Source organism: Pyrus communis, unplaced genomic scaffold, assembly GCF_963583255.1.
Source record: "Pyrus communis unplaced genomic scaffold, drPyrComm1.1 SCAFFOLD_24, whole genome shotgun sequence".
NCBI lineage: Eukaryota > Viridiplantae > Streptophyta > Magnoliopsida > Rosales > Rosaceae > Pyrus > Pyrus communis.
In genome coordinates this window covers 96,380-112,291 of record NW_026908891.1, presented here as the reverse complement: position 1 = coordinate 112,291, position 15,912 = coordinate 96,380, and the positions used below count along the sequence as shown (strand labels likewise).

General features: G+C 39.3%; 1 non-coding gene and 1 pseudogene across 1 annotated transcript; one reads left to right on the top strand and one right to left on the bottom strand.

The window, feature by feature from the left end:
- Positions 1-5,863: 5,863 nt before the first annotated feature.
- LOC137724294 (small nucleolar RNA R71) lies at positions 5,864-5,974 on the bottom strand. Its single transcript, XR_011067359.1, has one exon. It is a non-coding gene; the product is annotated as a small nucleolar RNA R71 (small nucleolar RNA).
- Positions 5,975-8,832: 2,858 nt separating this feature from the next.
- The window catches only part of LOC137724292 (uncharacterized), a 51,529-nt pseudogene continuing 44,449 nt past the window's right edge, over positions 8,833-15,912 (top strand).

Genomic DNA, 15,912 nt, shown 5'->3' with positions numbered 1-15,912 from the left:
GAGCAGGCGCCCCTTCGATTTCTGAACGACGCCCCTTCGCTTTCTGAATGACACGTGGTATTGCAGATGCGGCTCCTTTTAACAAAGCTGCACGCGTTTTCTGAGAAGCAGAGAAAGCGTCGCCGAACTTTGCGCTTGTCGGCTAAAGAGGTGTAGTTGCGATGATGGCCTCCACGTGCGTCTTCTGAAAAGCCGAGAAAACGTCGCCTAAATTACGCCGGAAGATTCGGCTCTTTGAATCGGTGGACGCGTTGCCTTGGCTTTTTATAGAGCTATCAATCACCGCCAACATACACACTCTGAAGATCACCCATTCTTGATAATCGTCTCCGGCCCTTCGAAATTTAACTCCATCCACCCCTTCTCTTTGAACACTTTTGAAAGAAAATGGCAAACTCATCGAACCTTAGCTTAGATTTGAGTCTCAGCAGCGATCCGGTTGCGCCCCGTCAAGGTAATGTATGGCGCCCTTCTTTTTTATCTTCTAACGGTCCTCTTTCAGGTGAAGACTCTGTGATGCAGGACGCCACAACAGCTACAATAGTAGCTAGGAACCTCCTCACTCCAAAAGATAGTAGGCTGCTGTCAGGACGGTCCGATGAGTTGGCCGTTCAAGAGTCCCTCGCACTTAGTGTTCAGTGTGCGAGCTCTGTGTCCAACATGGGCCTACGCCTGCTTGCCCGCTCCCGTCAGGTGGAATCATTGATGGCAGAGGTGGAAAGTCTTAAGCAGGAAATCAAACAGCTTAAGTACGAGAATAGAAGTTTGCATGTGCTTGCAAATAACTATTCGGCGGGCATGAAGAGGAAGCTTGATGAGCTGCAAGAATCTGAGGGTCGAATTCACAATGACCGTCAAAGGCTTGCGTCTTATCTCCAGAGGCACCTTTTTCCTGGGTCATCCAGCGTTTGGCCAAGTATTGAGGCCTGGAATGCTCTAGCTCCGATGCCTTCCACTCCGATGCCTTCCGCTTCTATGCCTCCTGCTTCTATGCCTTCCGCTCCTATGCCTTCCGCTTCTATTCCTTCTGCTTCGACGCCTCGTAGCGGGGCTTCACGTAAACATCCTCTGTGAAGGCTCCATCTTTCTCCATGTTTAGTATCTTTTTTTTTTTTTTTTTTTTTTTATTTATTTACATAAATAAAATCAAACGGCATGGAATTTATCTTTGAATGGGCGGTGATACTTGAAATGATCCGGTAATAGTTTAAATTCCAGATTGGGTGCCTGAATCATTAACCACATGTTAGTATAAAAGAAAATTGAAATTCGGGGAGGCGGCTTACCTGTGTGCTCCAAAATGAACTCCAGAATAAACACCCCTTCGAAAGTTATGACTTGTCCCGTGTCATAAAATCCAACTTCCTTGGGAATTGTGGTTTCAAATATGTCCTCTTTGATGCCTTCTACATCTTCTCCAGCCACTACCTTCTCTTGAATCATTCTTCTTGGTGTACAAAGTCCTTTGAAGAATTCAACACCATCTAAAACTTGCTGTGTTGCACCAAGAATTGGAATAGCATTTTGCACCTTTGGGAAGGCTTCCACGATGTCCTTTTTACTCTCTTCTTGGTTGGGAATCAAAAACCTGCTAGAAAAAGGGACATTGGGTGGAATAACATCAGAATAACATGGAATTGGGACGTCCTTACTTGTGGTGGGTGGTTTAGAGGGCTTAGGGGGCTGCGGCAAGGGTTGTTCTACCCTTGCCGTGTGCATGTCTTCTTCCTCCTCCTCAATTAGCAGCTCCTCATCCACTTCTAGGCTATGTTTGGACATTTTTAGGTCAGCTCCAACCTCCATAGCACTTCCCAAAGTGATAGCATTATGGATTTCAAAATCTTCCTTCGAGTTTTCAATAGTTGAGTTGGAGAGTTCACTTTGCTCTTGAATTTGTTTCATGAACTCCATAATCTGCCCAAATTGCTCGTCCAATTTACCCAACTTCTTGTCTTGATTTTGTTCGTCCTGCGTCAAAGAGGTTAGTAATTGAAAATTTTTATCATTATCCATGGACATACTTGAACTTGATTGGAATTGTTGTGGGGGAGGTTGTGGTGGCTGCATAGGTGTTGTATTGAACTCCTCATATGGTTGCCAATATGCTTCTTGTTGAGCCTCCTTGGCTTGATTTTGTGACCCCTGCGCCAAAGAATTTATTTCATTAAGAATTTGATTATAATCTATTGGCGAACTTGAATTTAATTGAGCATATTGCATATGAAGTTGTGGTGGCTGCATAGGTCTTGAATAGAACTCCTCATATGGTTGCCAATATGCTTCACGTTGAACTTGTTGATCTTCCCACCATATAGAGTTTGAATGATCCCTCCAATCTCTTTGTGGACATTGATTGGCTTGAAATCCTTGCCTATATGAAGCACCAAATGTAGGGACACTCTGCATTGTGGTCCTTTCGGCATACGGCGACAATTGAGAAGTAAGATTTGCCAATTGAGCTTGAATGCTAGCAAAATCCATATCTTACTTCTCTAGTACCTAAAATCAAAGAAAGAGAACTAAATCAAATATCAAAAGTAACAACAAACAAAGAAAACAACACTAAGTTAGAAACTAAAACGAAAACAACTAAACCAAAAAAAAGAAAAGAACCAATGGATTAGCAAAGTTGCTAATCCCCGGCAACGGCGCCAAAATTTGATGCGAGAATTATACGCACACAAATTAAACCCTCTTTTTGTCAATTGTAGTGAAGTGTATAAGTAGGGATCGTTCTGGACCGGGGATTAGGAGGGATTGTTAATCACTTGGATTTGACTTAAAAACGTAAAAACACAATATAAAACACTATTTAATGCTCGAAGAAAGCAAAACTAAAAATAATAAAGATTAAGACTAAGACTTCAACGAAATAGGGGGGAATTGGATTTGGACGAATTTAAACTAAAATGGATACTTGGAAACAAAACAAATTGTAAATATGGATTTGACGGAAATGAATGGATGGGAAGCTAGCTAAGGGGTTCATCTCTATACATGTTATACTTGCATACAAAACGATTTCTAATTGCTTTTCAATAAACCATGAATTCTCAACGCCCCGGGTTAATTAGGTCCGCTTAAATTAACCGTCAAGTTTTCCTTAAGTTAATGAATTGGATGATTGCATACGACAATCCAAAGCATTCCTCACAAGTTCCCTACATGAATTGCATAATAGAGATACAAGCAAGAATCATTAAGCAACATGAAAACTATAAGTGTTGACGAGGCATTCGTTACTATGATTGCATGAAACTTATGCCAAGAATTTGTTTAACGCGATTGTTATAAGCAACCTCCACTACTTGTGAATATAAGTTCATAACTATTATGTGAAACTCACTTATATTCTAGCGTCATATTCATGCATGAAAATTAAGCGTTCATTCTCAATAAACATACATAAATAGGATATCAATCAAATAGTTAAACAAATTGAATTCACAACTTATGAAACGTAATTAAAAGTAATCAAATCATATTGCAAGCATAAACATATATTTCGAATCACCCCCCTAGCTAGGGGGGTTTAGTTCCTCATACAAAACAAAGAGAATTGAAATTAAACATTGAAATCAAAGAAACGCCTAAACATTCCAACAACTCAAACTTGAATTGTATGAACGTTTAGGCCCTCTTCTCTTCCTCTTTATTGTAGCATAAGGTCTAGGGATAATTGGTTTGGGGGATGGAAGTGTGGAATGGAGTGAGAAGTGGAAGGGGGACTCACGGTTTTGGATTCTAAGGGGAAGTGTTTGTGTTAGTTGTGATGTGAGAAATGGAGAGATGGAATGGGGAGTGAATGAATGCAAGGGTATTTATAGGAGGAATGGAGGTGTATATGGCTATTTGTTTAAGGTGTTTGTGTGGAGGAATGATGGAGAATGCATGTGGAATGGATGCAATGATGAAGGAATAATCTGGAAAATGCAAGGTGGAAAGCTGGAAGTGTGAGTGAAGGCCACGGCAAGGGTGTTTTCTTGATGGTTTTGGGGTTGTGATGCATGTGAATGCATATGAATGATAGCTAGGGTGTGTGATGATGAGTGTATGTGGAATAAAGAATGAATGGTGGCTGAATTGAATGAGTGGGAAGCTGGAAAGTTGAAGGGGATACACGGCACAAGGTTTTCAGGATGCATGTGTGTGTGAATGGTGGTGAAAATGCATGTGATGAAGAGTGAATAAAGAAATGCATGTAGGGTTAGCTAGGTTGGCTTTGTTTGGGTGCATGTGTTGACTCAATTATATTGTTGGGAAGGCATGTGGATTAGGTGGAATGTAGGTGGGTTATAATGATGAATGCATGTGGAATTGCAAGGAGGAAAGGTGCAGAAAATGGAAAGAAATGCACGGATTAGAGAGGATGGGTGAGTGAAGTGTGTGTGAATGCATGTGAAGATGCTAATAAATAATGCATGTAGGGTTAGGAAATAAAATCATAACTTAAAGGGGAATGATTAAAGGGTGTTGAAATGTTTTGCATGGCTTTGAAGTGATTGTGGATTGGGCTAGAGTTTAAGTACATGAAATGGACCCAAATTGCTCCTCCTTGCATGGCAAGGAATGGTGTTTGTGTTAAGCCCATGGCAAGGTGTTTTGTGATTGGGTTAGGGCCATTGTTTTGTGTCTTCAAGTGCATACAAGGCCTTCAATTTCATCCAACACTTGGGCTCCAAGTATAAGCTATCCATCCTTAGCCCAATAGTGCTCCAAAACACTCCACAATGCATCCTTTCGTCAAACACGTCTTATTATCCTGAAAACACACAAAAGAAGCATAAAGGACTAAAATAACTAAAGAAACACAACGTAAATGTACGAGAATAAGCAAAGTAAGTCGCCTAAATATGCTCCTATCAATTAGTGTCAAGGTTCATAACTTGTCAAATTGATAACTGGAAGTTGATTTAAGTTGCATACATTTCATGTGTGGAAAAGAATCCCTTAGCCATTCCATTATCCATTGGTTTACATCAATTTGCTTTACAATCTGTTTTCGTTATAATCTGTCCATTTTATTGCATTTCGTCCAAATACAATTTCTCCCCATATTTTGTTAAGTTTTAGGCTTAGAATCTGTATTATCTTGTGTTTTGAAGCATTTTGAGTCAAGCCTAAACCTAATTTTCGTCCAAAGTTGAGTTTAGTGTCAAAACTGCCCAGTTTGTGTTTTTAGGCAGTTTTGAGAGTTTTTAGCTTGTTTTGAGTCCTTTGAGTCCTTTCAAACGTTTTTAAGTTTATTTTTGTTCATTTCATTGTTGTTTGCTAGTAGATTTTCATTCACACTTGTGTTATTTTATTTCAGGTAGTATATGTCAAATAAACTTGTTGAGTTAGGCCAAAGAATTGAACGGTTGAAGGGCCACACTTTGGACAATTTTGTGCCATCAAGTTCATCCTTTAGCCGTGAGGAAGAGGAAGGGAATTCACCTAGTTCAACAAGTAAAGAATCTGAGCAATTTAATTGGGAAAGAGAAGAAGAGATGGCGGGCAACGAAGATGAACTTCGAGCTTTGGAGGACTTTGCTCAACCAATCATACCAAATTCACCTTCATGCATCTTGCTGCCCACAGAAGCTAGAAACTATGATCTCAAATCTTCACATTTTCATATGTTTCCCTCATTTTATGGCTTACCTAATGAAGACCCTTTAGCTCATATTAAAGAATTTTACAATGTTGTGAGTGGTTTACCTTTGCAGGGAGTGAGTGAAGCGAATTTGAGGATGAGAGTGTTTCCTTACACCTTGAAAGATAAGGCCAAGAGTTGGTTGATGACTCTAACACCAGGTTCCCTCACCACATGGGATGCCGTGGCTAAGAAGTTCTTGGAGAAGTTCTTTTCCACTCAAAAGACAGCCACATTAAGGGGACAAATCTTCAACTTCAAACAAGATGATGGAGAACCTTTCAATGAGTGTTGGGAGCGTTTTAAAGGCCTCTTGATACAATGTCCACACCATGGGTTACCTTTTCACTTACAAATGCAAATTTTCTATGATGGACTAACCCAAACTTGTCAATCAACTGTTGATAATGCAGCAGGTGGAGCATTGAAGAAAAAGAATGCTCAAGAGTCATATAACATTTATGAGATGTTGGGGTCTAATGCTCAACACAAAGACTTAAGGGGTAAGAAAGTTGGAGTCTATGAAACAAGTTCTAATCATGAGCTTTTGTTGCAGGTAGCTAACCTAGAAAGGAAGCTTGAATCCGTGCTCAACATGGTGCCAAAAGCAAATGAAGTGTGTGCCATTTGCAACTTACCAAACCATCCTACTCATCAATGTCCATCTAGGGAGGCTTATCCCGAGTATGTTCAAGAGCAAGTGAACCTCATGAATTCTTACAATCAAAGACCAAGGAATGATATGTATTCCAATACATATAACCCGAGTTGGAGAGATCATCCCAACTTTTCATGGAAGAACAACAATCCAATCCAAAATTTCCAATCAAAACCTGCCACTACCCTTGAGGATACAGTTAAATTGTTAGCCCAAAACACCTTGCAATTCCAACATTCCACAAATAGCACTCTCCAACAACATTCAGCAGCCCTAACCAAAATGGAGACACAATTGGGGCAGATTGCAGATGCCTTGAACCAAAGAGAGGTTGGGAAGTTTCCAAGCCAACCCGTGATACTCCAAAGGAACCAAGAGCAAGCCAAAGCAATCACTACACTTAGAAGTGGTAAGGTTATTGATAATAGAGTTGGCAATGAAGTTACTAATGAATATGATCATATGAATGCAGGTGTCACTCAAGGAAACAATGAGAAATCAATTGAGGAACCAAGCCATGCCACTTCCTCACTAGAAGCACCAAATCTTCACAAGGCCGAGAAACCATACACTCCTCCAATCCCATTCCCTGGAAGACTTGCCAAGAGCAAGCAGGATAAGTCATTCAAAGAAATTTTTGATATACTAAGCAAAGTGAATGTTAACTTACCTTTACTTGATGTCATTAGGAACATGCCGGCATATGGGAAGTTCTTCAAGGAGTTAAACAGCTACAAAAGGAAGTATGGACCACATGAGAAGGTAGTGGTGTCTGAGAATGTGAGTGCAGTTTTGCAAAGAAAACTTCCACCAAAGCTCAAGGATCTAGGCAGTTTCTCTATCAACATCACCATAGGGGACAAGAAAGTAGAAAAGGCAATGCTTGATTTGGGTGCTAGCATCAACTTAATGCCTTATTCAGTGTACCTTCAACTAGGTTTGGGAGATTTGAAAGCCACCACCATTTCATTAAAACTTGCAGACAGATCAGTTAAATATCCAAGAGGTATAGTAGAAGATATCCTAGTTCAAGTTGATAAACTAATATTGCCTGCAGATTTTGTAGTGTTGGACATGGAAGAAGCTCCTATACATGATCGTGAGTTGCCTATATTGCTTGGGAGACCCTTCATGGCCACGGCCAAGACCATCATTGATGTGCAAAATGGACTCCTCACAATGACAGTGTTAGGAGAGACAGTTCAATTCAAAGTGTTTGAATCTCTTGCTCATCCTTCTTCATCTCTTGATTGTTATGCCATTGATGTGCTTGATTCACTTGTATTCTCTAAGTTCTTGCAGGCACAATCGAATGACCCATTACAAACTGTTTTGAGTCAATCTCAAGATGAGTTTGATGAAGAAGAGGCACTCATGGAAGAAGTAGCTGCCTTGGAAGCATTAGCATTGTATCCTTTGAATGTTTCACCTCTTTTAGAGCCTTTAGAATCATCAATGTCACATCTAACTCCTTCCACTGTTAAGGCACCAAAACTTGAACTTAAACCACTTCCACCACATCTAAAATATGCATATCTAGCTGAATTTGAAACTCTTCCAGTTATCATAGCCTCTGACCTCACCCCAAATGAAGAAGATAAACTAATTAGGGTGTTAAAAGAGTTCAAATTGGTTTTTGGTTGGTCTATTGCAGATATCAAGGGAATAAGCCCTACCATGTGCATGCATAGGATTCTTTTGGAGGAAGGGGCAAAAGCAACCCGTGAGCCACAAAGAAGACTTAACCCACACATGAAGGAAGTTGTTAGGAATGAGGTGTTGAAATTGTTAGATGTGGGGATCATATATCCCATTTCTGATAGCAAATGGGTGAGTGCTATTCAAGTGGTTCCTAAGAAGGTGGGAATCACTGTGATGAGGAATGAAAACAATGAGCTTGTGCCCACAAAGCCCACGGCCAGTTGGCGTGTTTGCACCGATTACAGGAAGTTGAATTCTAGCACTAGAAAAGATTACTTTCCTATGCCTTTCATAGATCAAATGCTTGAGAGATTGGCAGGTTACTCACATTATTGTTTTCTGGATGGATACTCAGGTTACAATCAAATTGCAATCGCTCCGGAGGATCAAGAGAAAACAACCTTTACTTGCCCCTTTGGCACATTTGCATACAGGAGAATGCCTTTTGGACTTTGCAATGCTCCAGCAACATTCCAAAGATGCATGTTGGCCATCTTTTCTGACATGGTAGAACGGTTCATTGAGGTATTTATGGATGATTTCTCAGTGTTTGGTTCCTCTTTTGATGAATGTCTTAACCATCTATCGTTAGTACTTCAAAGATGTCAGGAAACAAATTTGGTTCTCAATTGGGAAAAGTGCCAATTTATGGTGAAACAAGGAATTGTATTGGGGCATGTAATCTCTAGCAAAGGAATGGAGGTAGACAAATCCAAAATTGACGTCATCACCAATATGGTAGCCCCCACCACTGTGAAGGGAGTAAGAAGTTTTTTGGGCCATGCGGGTTTTTATCGTCGTTTCATTAAGAACTTTTCAATGATCACCCGTCCATTATGCAATCTGTTAGCTAAAGATGTTGTATTTCATTTTGATAAGGCTTGTATGGATGCATTCAATACTTTGAAAAATGAACTAACCTCGGCCCCTATTATTATGGCACCAGATTGGTCGTTACCTTTTGAATTAATGTGTGATGCCTCTGACTATGCTGTTGGTGCAGTTTTAGGGCAAAGGGTGAACAAGCTTCCACATGTGATCTACTATGCAAGCCGGACTCTGCATGATGCTCAACTTAACTATTCCACAACTGAAAAGGAGTTGCTTGCTGTTGTTTTTGCCTTAGAAAAGTTTAGGTCATATCTTGTGGGATCTAAAGTTATTGTGTTTTCTGATCATGCAGCCATTAGGTATTTGATGACAAAGAAGGATGCTAAACCACGCTTGATTAGATGGATACTCTTACTACAAGAGTTTGACTTGGAAATTCGAGATAAGAAGGGCAGTGATAATGTTGTGGCTGACCATTTGTCCAGGCTTAATGAAAACCATGGAGTGGGACAACCTTTGCCCCTAAATGAATCATTTCTAGATGAACAACTCTTTGTTGTTCAAGAAAAAGAACCATGGTATGCGGACTTTGTGAATTATCTTGCCTGTGGTATAATGAGAAATGACCTTTCTTTTCAGGAAAGAAAGAAGTTCCTTGCCATGGTGAAGCACTACGTTTGGGACGAACCATATTTGTTTAAATACTGCCCTGATCAAATCATTAGGAGATGTGTCCCAGAGAGTGAGCAACAAAGCATTCTAACATTTAGCCATACATTGGCGTGTGGAGGACATTTTGGTGCCAAAAAGACATCTCTAAAGGTTTTACAATCTGGTTTCTTTTGGCCTACTTTATTCAAGGATGCGTTTGATTTTTGCTCTAAGTGTGATAGGTGCCAGAAGATGGGGAACATTAGTCGAAGAAATGAAATGCCATTGAACAACATTTTGGTAGTGGAGCTCTTTGATGTTTGGGGAATTGACTTCATGGGACCATTTCCATCCTCCTTTGGCTATTTATACATATTAGTGGCAGTGGATTACGTATCCAAATGGGTTGAAGCCATTGCTACAAGAACTAATGATCATAAGGTTGTGTTGAATTTTCTTAAAGATGTGATTTTTTGTAGGTTTGGAACCCCAAGAGCTATTATTAGTGATGGTGGCAGCCATTTCTGCAACAAACCCTTTGAATCCTTGATGAAGAAGTACAATATCAACCACAAAGTGGCAACCCCGTACCATCCTCAAACCTCAGGACAAGTGGAGATTAGCAATAGGGAGATCAAGAACATCTTGATGAAGACCGTGAGCCCTACAAGGAAGGATTGGTCATTGAGGTTGAATGATGCACTATGGGCATATAGAACAGCATACAAGACCCCCATTGGCATGAGTCCTTATCGCCTTGTGTTTGGGAAAGCTTGTCATTTGCCAATGGAGCTTGAACACCGTGCATATTGGGCCATCAAGAAGTTCAACTTTGATTACAAGGATGCTGGAATAGCAAGGAAGCTCCAACTTAATGAGTTGGAAGAGCTTAGAAATGAAGCATATGAGAATGCCAAAATCTACAAGGAACGGACTAAGCTCTATCATGACAAGGCCATCCTAAGGAAAGAGTTTCACCAAGGTATGAAAGTACTTTTGTTTGACTCACGTTTGAGACTTTTTCCAGGAAAATTGAAGTCTAGGTGGGTGGGACCATTCAAAGTATTACAAACATTTCCCCACGGAGTTGTGGAGATAGAGAACATTAAGAATGGCACCTCTTTTAAAGTCAATGGGCAGCGTTTGAAACCATACTTGGATAAAGGGGATGAAGAGCAAGTGTATCAAGTCGTGGATGTTCTTGAATTTACAACACCATGAGCAAGCTACCATGTCTTGCCTAGACATTAAATAAAGCGCTTACTAGGAGGCAACCTAGTGTGGTTTGTGTTCTTTCTTTATGTTGTGTTTTTGTTGTTACCATTCCATATTCTTTGCCTACTTACATTGCATACAATTTTAAACATCGAGGACAATGTTTAGGATAGGTTTGGGGGTGTGGGATGGAAGGTTTGTTTTTTGTGTTTGTTCTAAGTGTTAGTTTTGGTTAAGGGTGTTTTTGCATGCTAATACGAATGTATATGAGGACTATGTTTGAAAGCAAACGATTGGGTTGCTATGAAAAAGGGTTGCATCTTGTTGTCATGTATAAAGCTATAACTCTTGAAATTATGATGATAGAGTTACCATACTCAAATTCTGGAAGAAGAATTGTGGAGACTACCCTAGTGAGTTATTTTGAGCTTAATTGCGTCTTTGAGAGGGTTTAAATTGTTTCTACTTCTATCTTTTTCTTTCAATTTCACTTTAAATGATCTCATTACTTCTATCTTGATTGGATACTAAGAATTACTCTCTTTGCAGATACCATGTGTTTAGTATCATTCATGAATGAACTCAATGAGATGATGTTAGGCTATGCATGTTTTAACTACTAAAAGGCTTAAATCCTACCCATTTGTGTGCTACATTCACCCTTGTTGCAGCCAAACACTTTAGCCTAATTCTTTCATCACCCACACTATACTCTACCCATTCTAGCCCATTACAAGCCATACCTTATAGTTTGGGGAATACCAAGGTAATGAAGACTAAAGGTAAATTGAGCTTAGAACAAGATTGTGGCATGTACCGAGGGCACCTATGTTGAAGATGTTTCTAAAAAAAAAAAAAAAAAAGTTATAAAAAAAAAAGAAGAGAAGAGAATTAAAGTGGATACAAGTTCCAAATCCCCTCATTATAAGACTTAGGGCCTGGATGCCAAAAACAAAGAAGAAAGAAAACAAATGCAAGTGAAGAGCATGATCCTCAAGAACACTTTGGTATGCCCCAAGCTCTAGTATTTCATATCACTTCTTTCGTAACCTATAACCTAAGCCTTACATTACAATCTTGAGAAAAGACCTAGCTGATCATTGAGGATGTATTCATGAGGTGATGGTAAGTGTGTGTGTTATCTAAATTCTTAGCATTTGATTCATTTCATGAGATCTACTCAGAAATTGTGCTTCCATTCCAGATTTCATATGTGAGAATTTTGATTCCCTTTACATAATTTCACTCATATATGGTTGTGGAGGGATTAAACCTTAGGATCTGAGTGAAAATTTTGAGTGAAATCTGTGAGGAGTAGAGTTGAGGCGAATTCTATCTGAAGCATTTGGGTATGGTGACCTTGAAGTTGTAAGACATGGAGAAATATCTTTATACGTTACAATTGATACGATTCTTTGAAGTAGAAATCTTTTGAGTTGAATGAATGACAAAATCTTCATTGGTTCTTATTAGTTTGTTTAAAGCATGTTTTAACCAAGTTGTTTGCAGATTTTGTAAATGTTTGTGGGTGTCATCACTGTAAGCCCTCAGGAGACACAACTCCTCCAACTAGGGACACCTAGAGGTTCAAAGGCTTGTTGCACATGCTCAGTGCAATCGTTTGGCCAGCGAAAGTGGTTTAGTTAGATGTTTGTGTTTTGTGTGTTTTAGTTTTAAGTTTGCTCGAGGACTAGCAAAAACCAGGTTTGGGGGTATTTGATAAGTCACATTTTGCATGCATTTATATCTTCCTTATTTGGTGTCTTTGTGATTGTTTTGGATTAAACTAGTTGCATTTTACACTATTTGGTGTTAGTGTGCAGCCAAGGGTGAACTTGGATCAATGGGAAGGCAAATGAAGTAAAAACATTCCAGAAAAGATGTGAAGTGTTAAGAGATGCAATTCAGCCATATTGGGTGATTCTAAACAAAGCAAAAGCATGGAAGTCACCTATGTGGTTCCAACATCAAAACATGCATTCACATGCATGTCACAACCTTGGCCGTGTGTTCCCATATCATCCCATCATTTGATGCAATTCTAGCACCAAATCAGATTCCTCACAATCCCATTTCCATCACTTAATTCATTTCAGCCATTTTGACACCAACAAACACAAACATCCATTCCGTGCACTCCATTACATTTCTACACTTCATCTTTACAGAAATTCACATGCATTGTGATTAAACAAGTAACTCCTTGCAGCCATCATTTCAGAAATCCAACTCATCCCTTTGTCCATGCCGTGTGTTCTTCCCATTTCCAGATTTGTATAAACATTTTCTGGTGCTCCAATTCACCTTTGCAGGTTCCACTCACTTGTTGCAGCAAGGGCACATGCATTTTGATTAAACAAACCACATGCTTGCAGACCTTGTCCAGGCCATGCGTCCACTACCTCAGAAACCCATCATTCCATCTGATTTATGCTCAGCCATCTGAGTTAAACAAATGCAAGATCCAATCTGATTGTTGGAGACACATTCTTTTTGATAAAACAAGTCTCATTGGACATAGGAAAGGCCCGCAAGTTTTCTTCTTTTTCATTCCATTACACACATACATTCTCTCCATTTTCGATTGCATTCTACATTCTCTCATTTTTCACAGAAACTGTCCTTGGCATTCATTCCATTATTATTCACCCATAGCGGCTCCATTTCACCCGATTCTCTGTCCATTCTCTGCCCATTTGCTCTCCCCTTTGCAGAAAACATACCAAGTGGATCTAATTCAGTTGCACCATACTTGGAGAACCAACCCCGAAGGCCACTCCTCAAGGACTTCAAAATCAGTTTTGCTTCAAGGGTTTATTCTTATTAATTCTATGCTCATTCATGTTTTATATTTTTATGATAAATCTTTTGTAAACATGAATTGTAACTAATCCTCCTCTAGGGATTCGATGTAACCTTGCAAAGTTTGCCATGTAATTAAGTTAGAATGCTCAATTTGTCCATCTATTTCTTGTTTCATTCTCTGATTTAATGGTGATTTAGTGTGTTGATTTTAATGTTTGATCATCATTTGAATTAATCACTAAGTTGTGTAGCCAAGATTAAGACACACATCATGCATAATCTTGGTAGATATGTGAATGAATGAAGGGAAGGTTTAGCATACATCCTGCCGAGTTATTCCCTTTGGTTTTATGAAAGTTTCTTGTGCATTACATAATCTTGATTATGAACCAAAGTTGCACATCACAATTAGGTTCATGATTAGAGACATTTGATCAAATCCACACATCATATGGTTGATCATATCCAAGTGAAACAAACTCAAGAAATAGGTAGATGAATGAGTACAAACTAACTTGACAAACATGGACTTAGTTAAGCAATGGTGAACCCGAATCCCTAGCTTCATTTCCATTGATACTATCCCATTACATTAGTTGTTGATTCATTTATTTGTGTTTACTTCATTTTTTCATGCTTTCAAGTTACACCAACAAATCTGTCTATTTAGACTAGTTTGATTCATTTCCAAATCTGCCTAGTTTGTTTAGTTTGATTCATTTCTTAGAGTTCTTGCAAAACAAGTAATTACATAGGTCCAATTAGTCCCTGTGGATTCGACACCCTTGCTTATGCCATTATACTAAATATATTCTAGCATTAGGGAGGAAATATACATCAACATACACACACAAATTAAACCCTCTTTTTGTCAAATTGTAGTATATGTATAAGTAGGGATCGTTCTGGACCGGGGATTAGGAGGGATTGCTAATCACTTGGATTTGACTCAAAAACATAAAAACAAAGTTAAAAAAAAACATTCACAAAGACTCAAAGGACTCAAAACAAGTTCAAAAGACTCAAAACTGCCTAAAAACACTACCTAGGCAGTTTCTGACCATAAACCCAATGTTGGACGAATTTAAGATTATGGCTTGATTCATGATAAGTCATATTTTGCATGCATGTATATCTTTCTTATTTGGCGTTTTTGTATTGTTTTTGGATTAAACTAGTTGCATTTTACATTGTTTGGTGTTAGTGTGCAGCCAAGTGTGTATTAAAATCAATTGGAGGGCAAATGAAGGAATGTGGTGCAATTCGGCCATATTGGGTGAATCTAAACAAGGCAAAAAGAGTGAAGTCAGATTGGGTGGTTCTAACACCAAAACATACATTCACATGCATGTTCAAATACCTTGCCAAGTACTCACATGCATTTCCAATTCATTCAATTCCATCCCGTGCACTTCCACACCCATTCCCATTAACTAAACCTTTCAGCCATATTTACACCAACAAACATCATCATACCGTGCACTCCCATGTGATTCCAAGGCAGAAATCCACATGCATCTCAATTAAACATTCCATGCCATTTCAGCACTCCTTCAAGTCCATCCCGTGCACTTCCATTCCCATTTCCAGATTATTATAACCAGTTCAGATTGTCCACTCCCTTGTGGCAGACTTTGCACATGTATCTTGGATTAAATAACCACATACCTGCAGATCATGTCCATTCCTTGCATCCTTTATTCCAGAAATTCACTCATTCCATCATTCCATGCCGTGTGCTTTCTTCACCTTTCCAGAATTTGTACAAACAATTCACCTTGGCAGATTCCACTCACTTGTTGCTGCAAGGGCACATGCATTTTGATTAAACAAACCACACCTTTGCAGACCTTGTCCATGCCGTGAGAACAACACCTCAGAAACCCATTCAATTCCAGCTCATTTGATGCTATTCCATGTCACTTGTGCAGATAGAGATCCAATCTGAATGTGAGAGCCACATTCAGAAATTCACTAAGGGAGACTCACTCATTTTCTCTCTCGGAATTATTCTATTACACACACCTTTCTTGCACCACTTCTGATTATCATCCACACTCATTCTCCCTCTCCATTCCATTTTTTGGCATTCGGCATTCTTTGCCTTTCATAGAAACTGTCCATTTTCTCTACCATTCACAGAACTTGTTCTTCAACCAGTCCATTACACACCCATAACCTCTCCCATTTCACTCCATTCACTGTCCATTTTCTGTCCCAAGGGCAGAAACCATTCAACCAAGCCATTCTACCTTCATCCGCACCACATTTGGAGAAGCAACACCAAGGAACTCTTCAAGGACTTCAACATCAGTTTTGCTTCAAGGGTTTCTCCTTCTTAATCTTATGTTCACTCATGTTATTTATTTTTATGTTAAACCTTTGTAAACATGAAGTGTAACTAATCTTCCTCTAG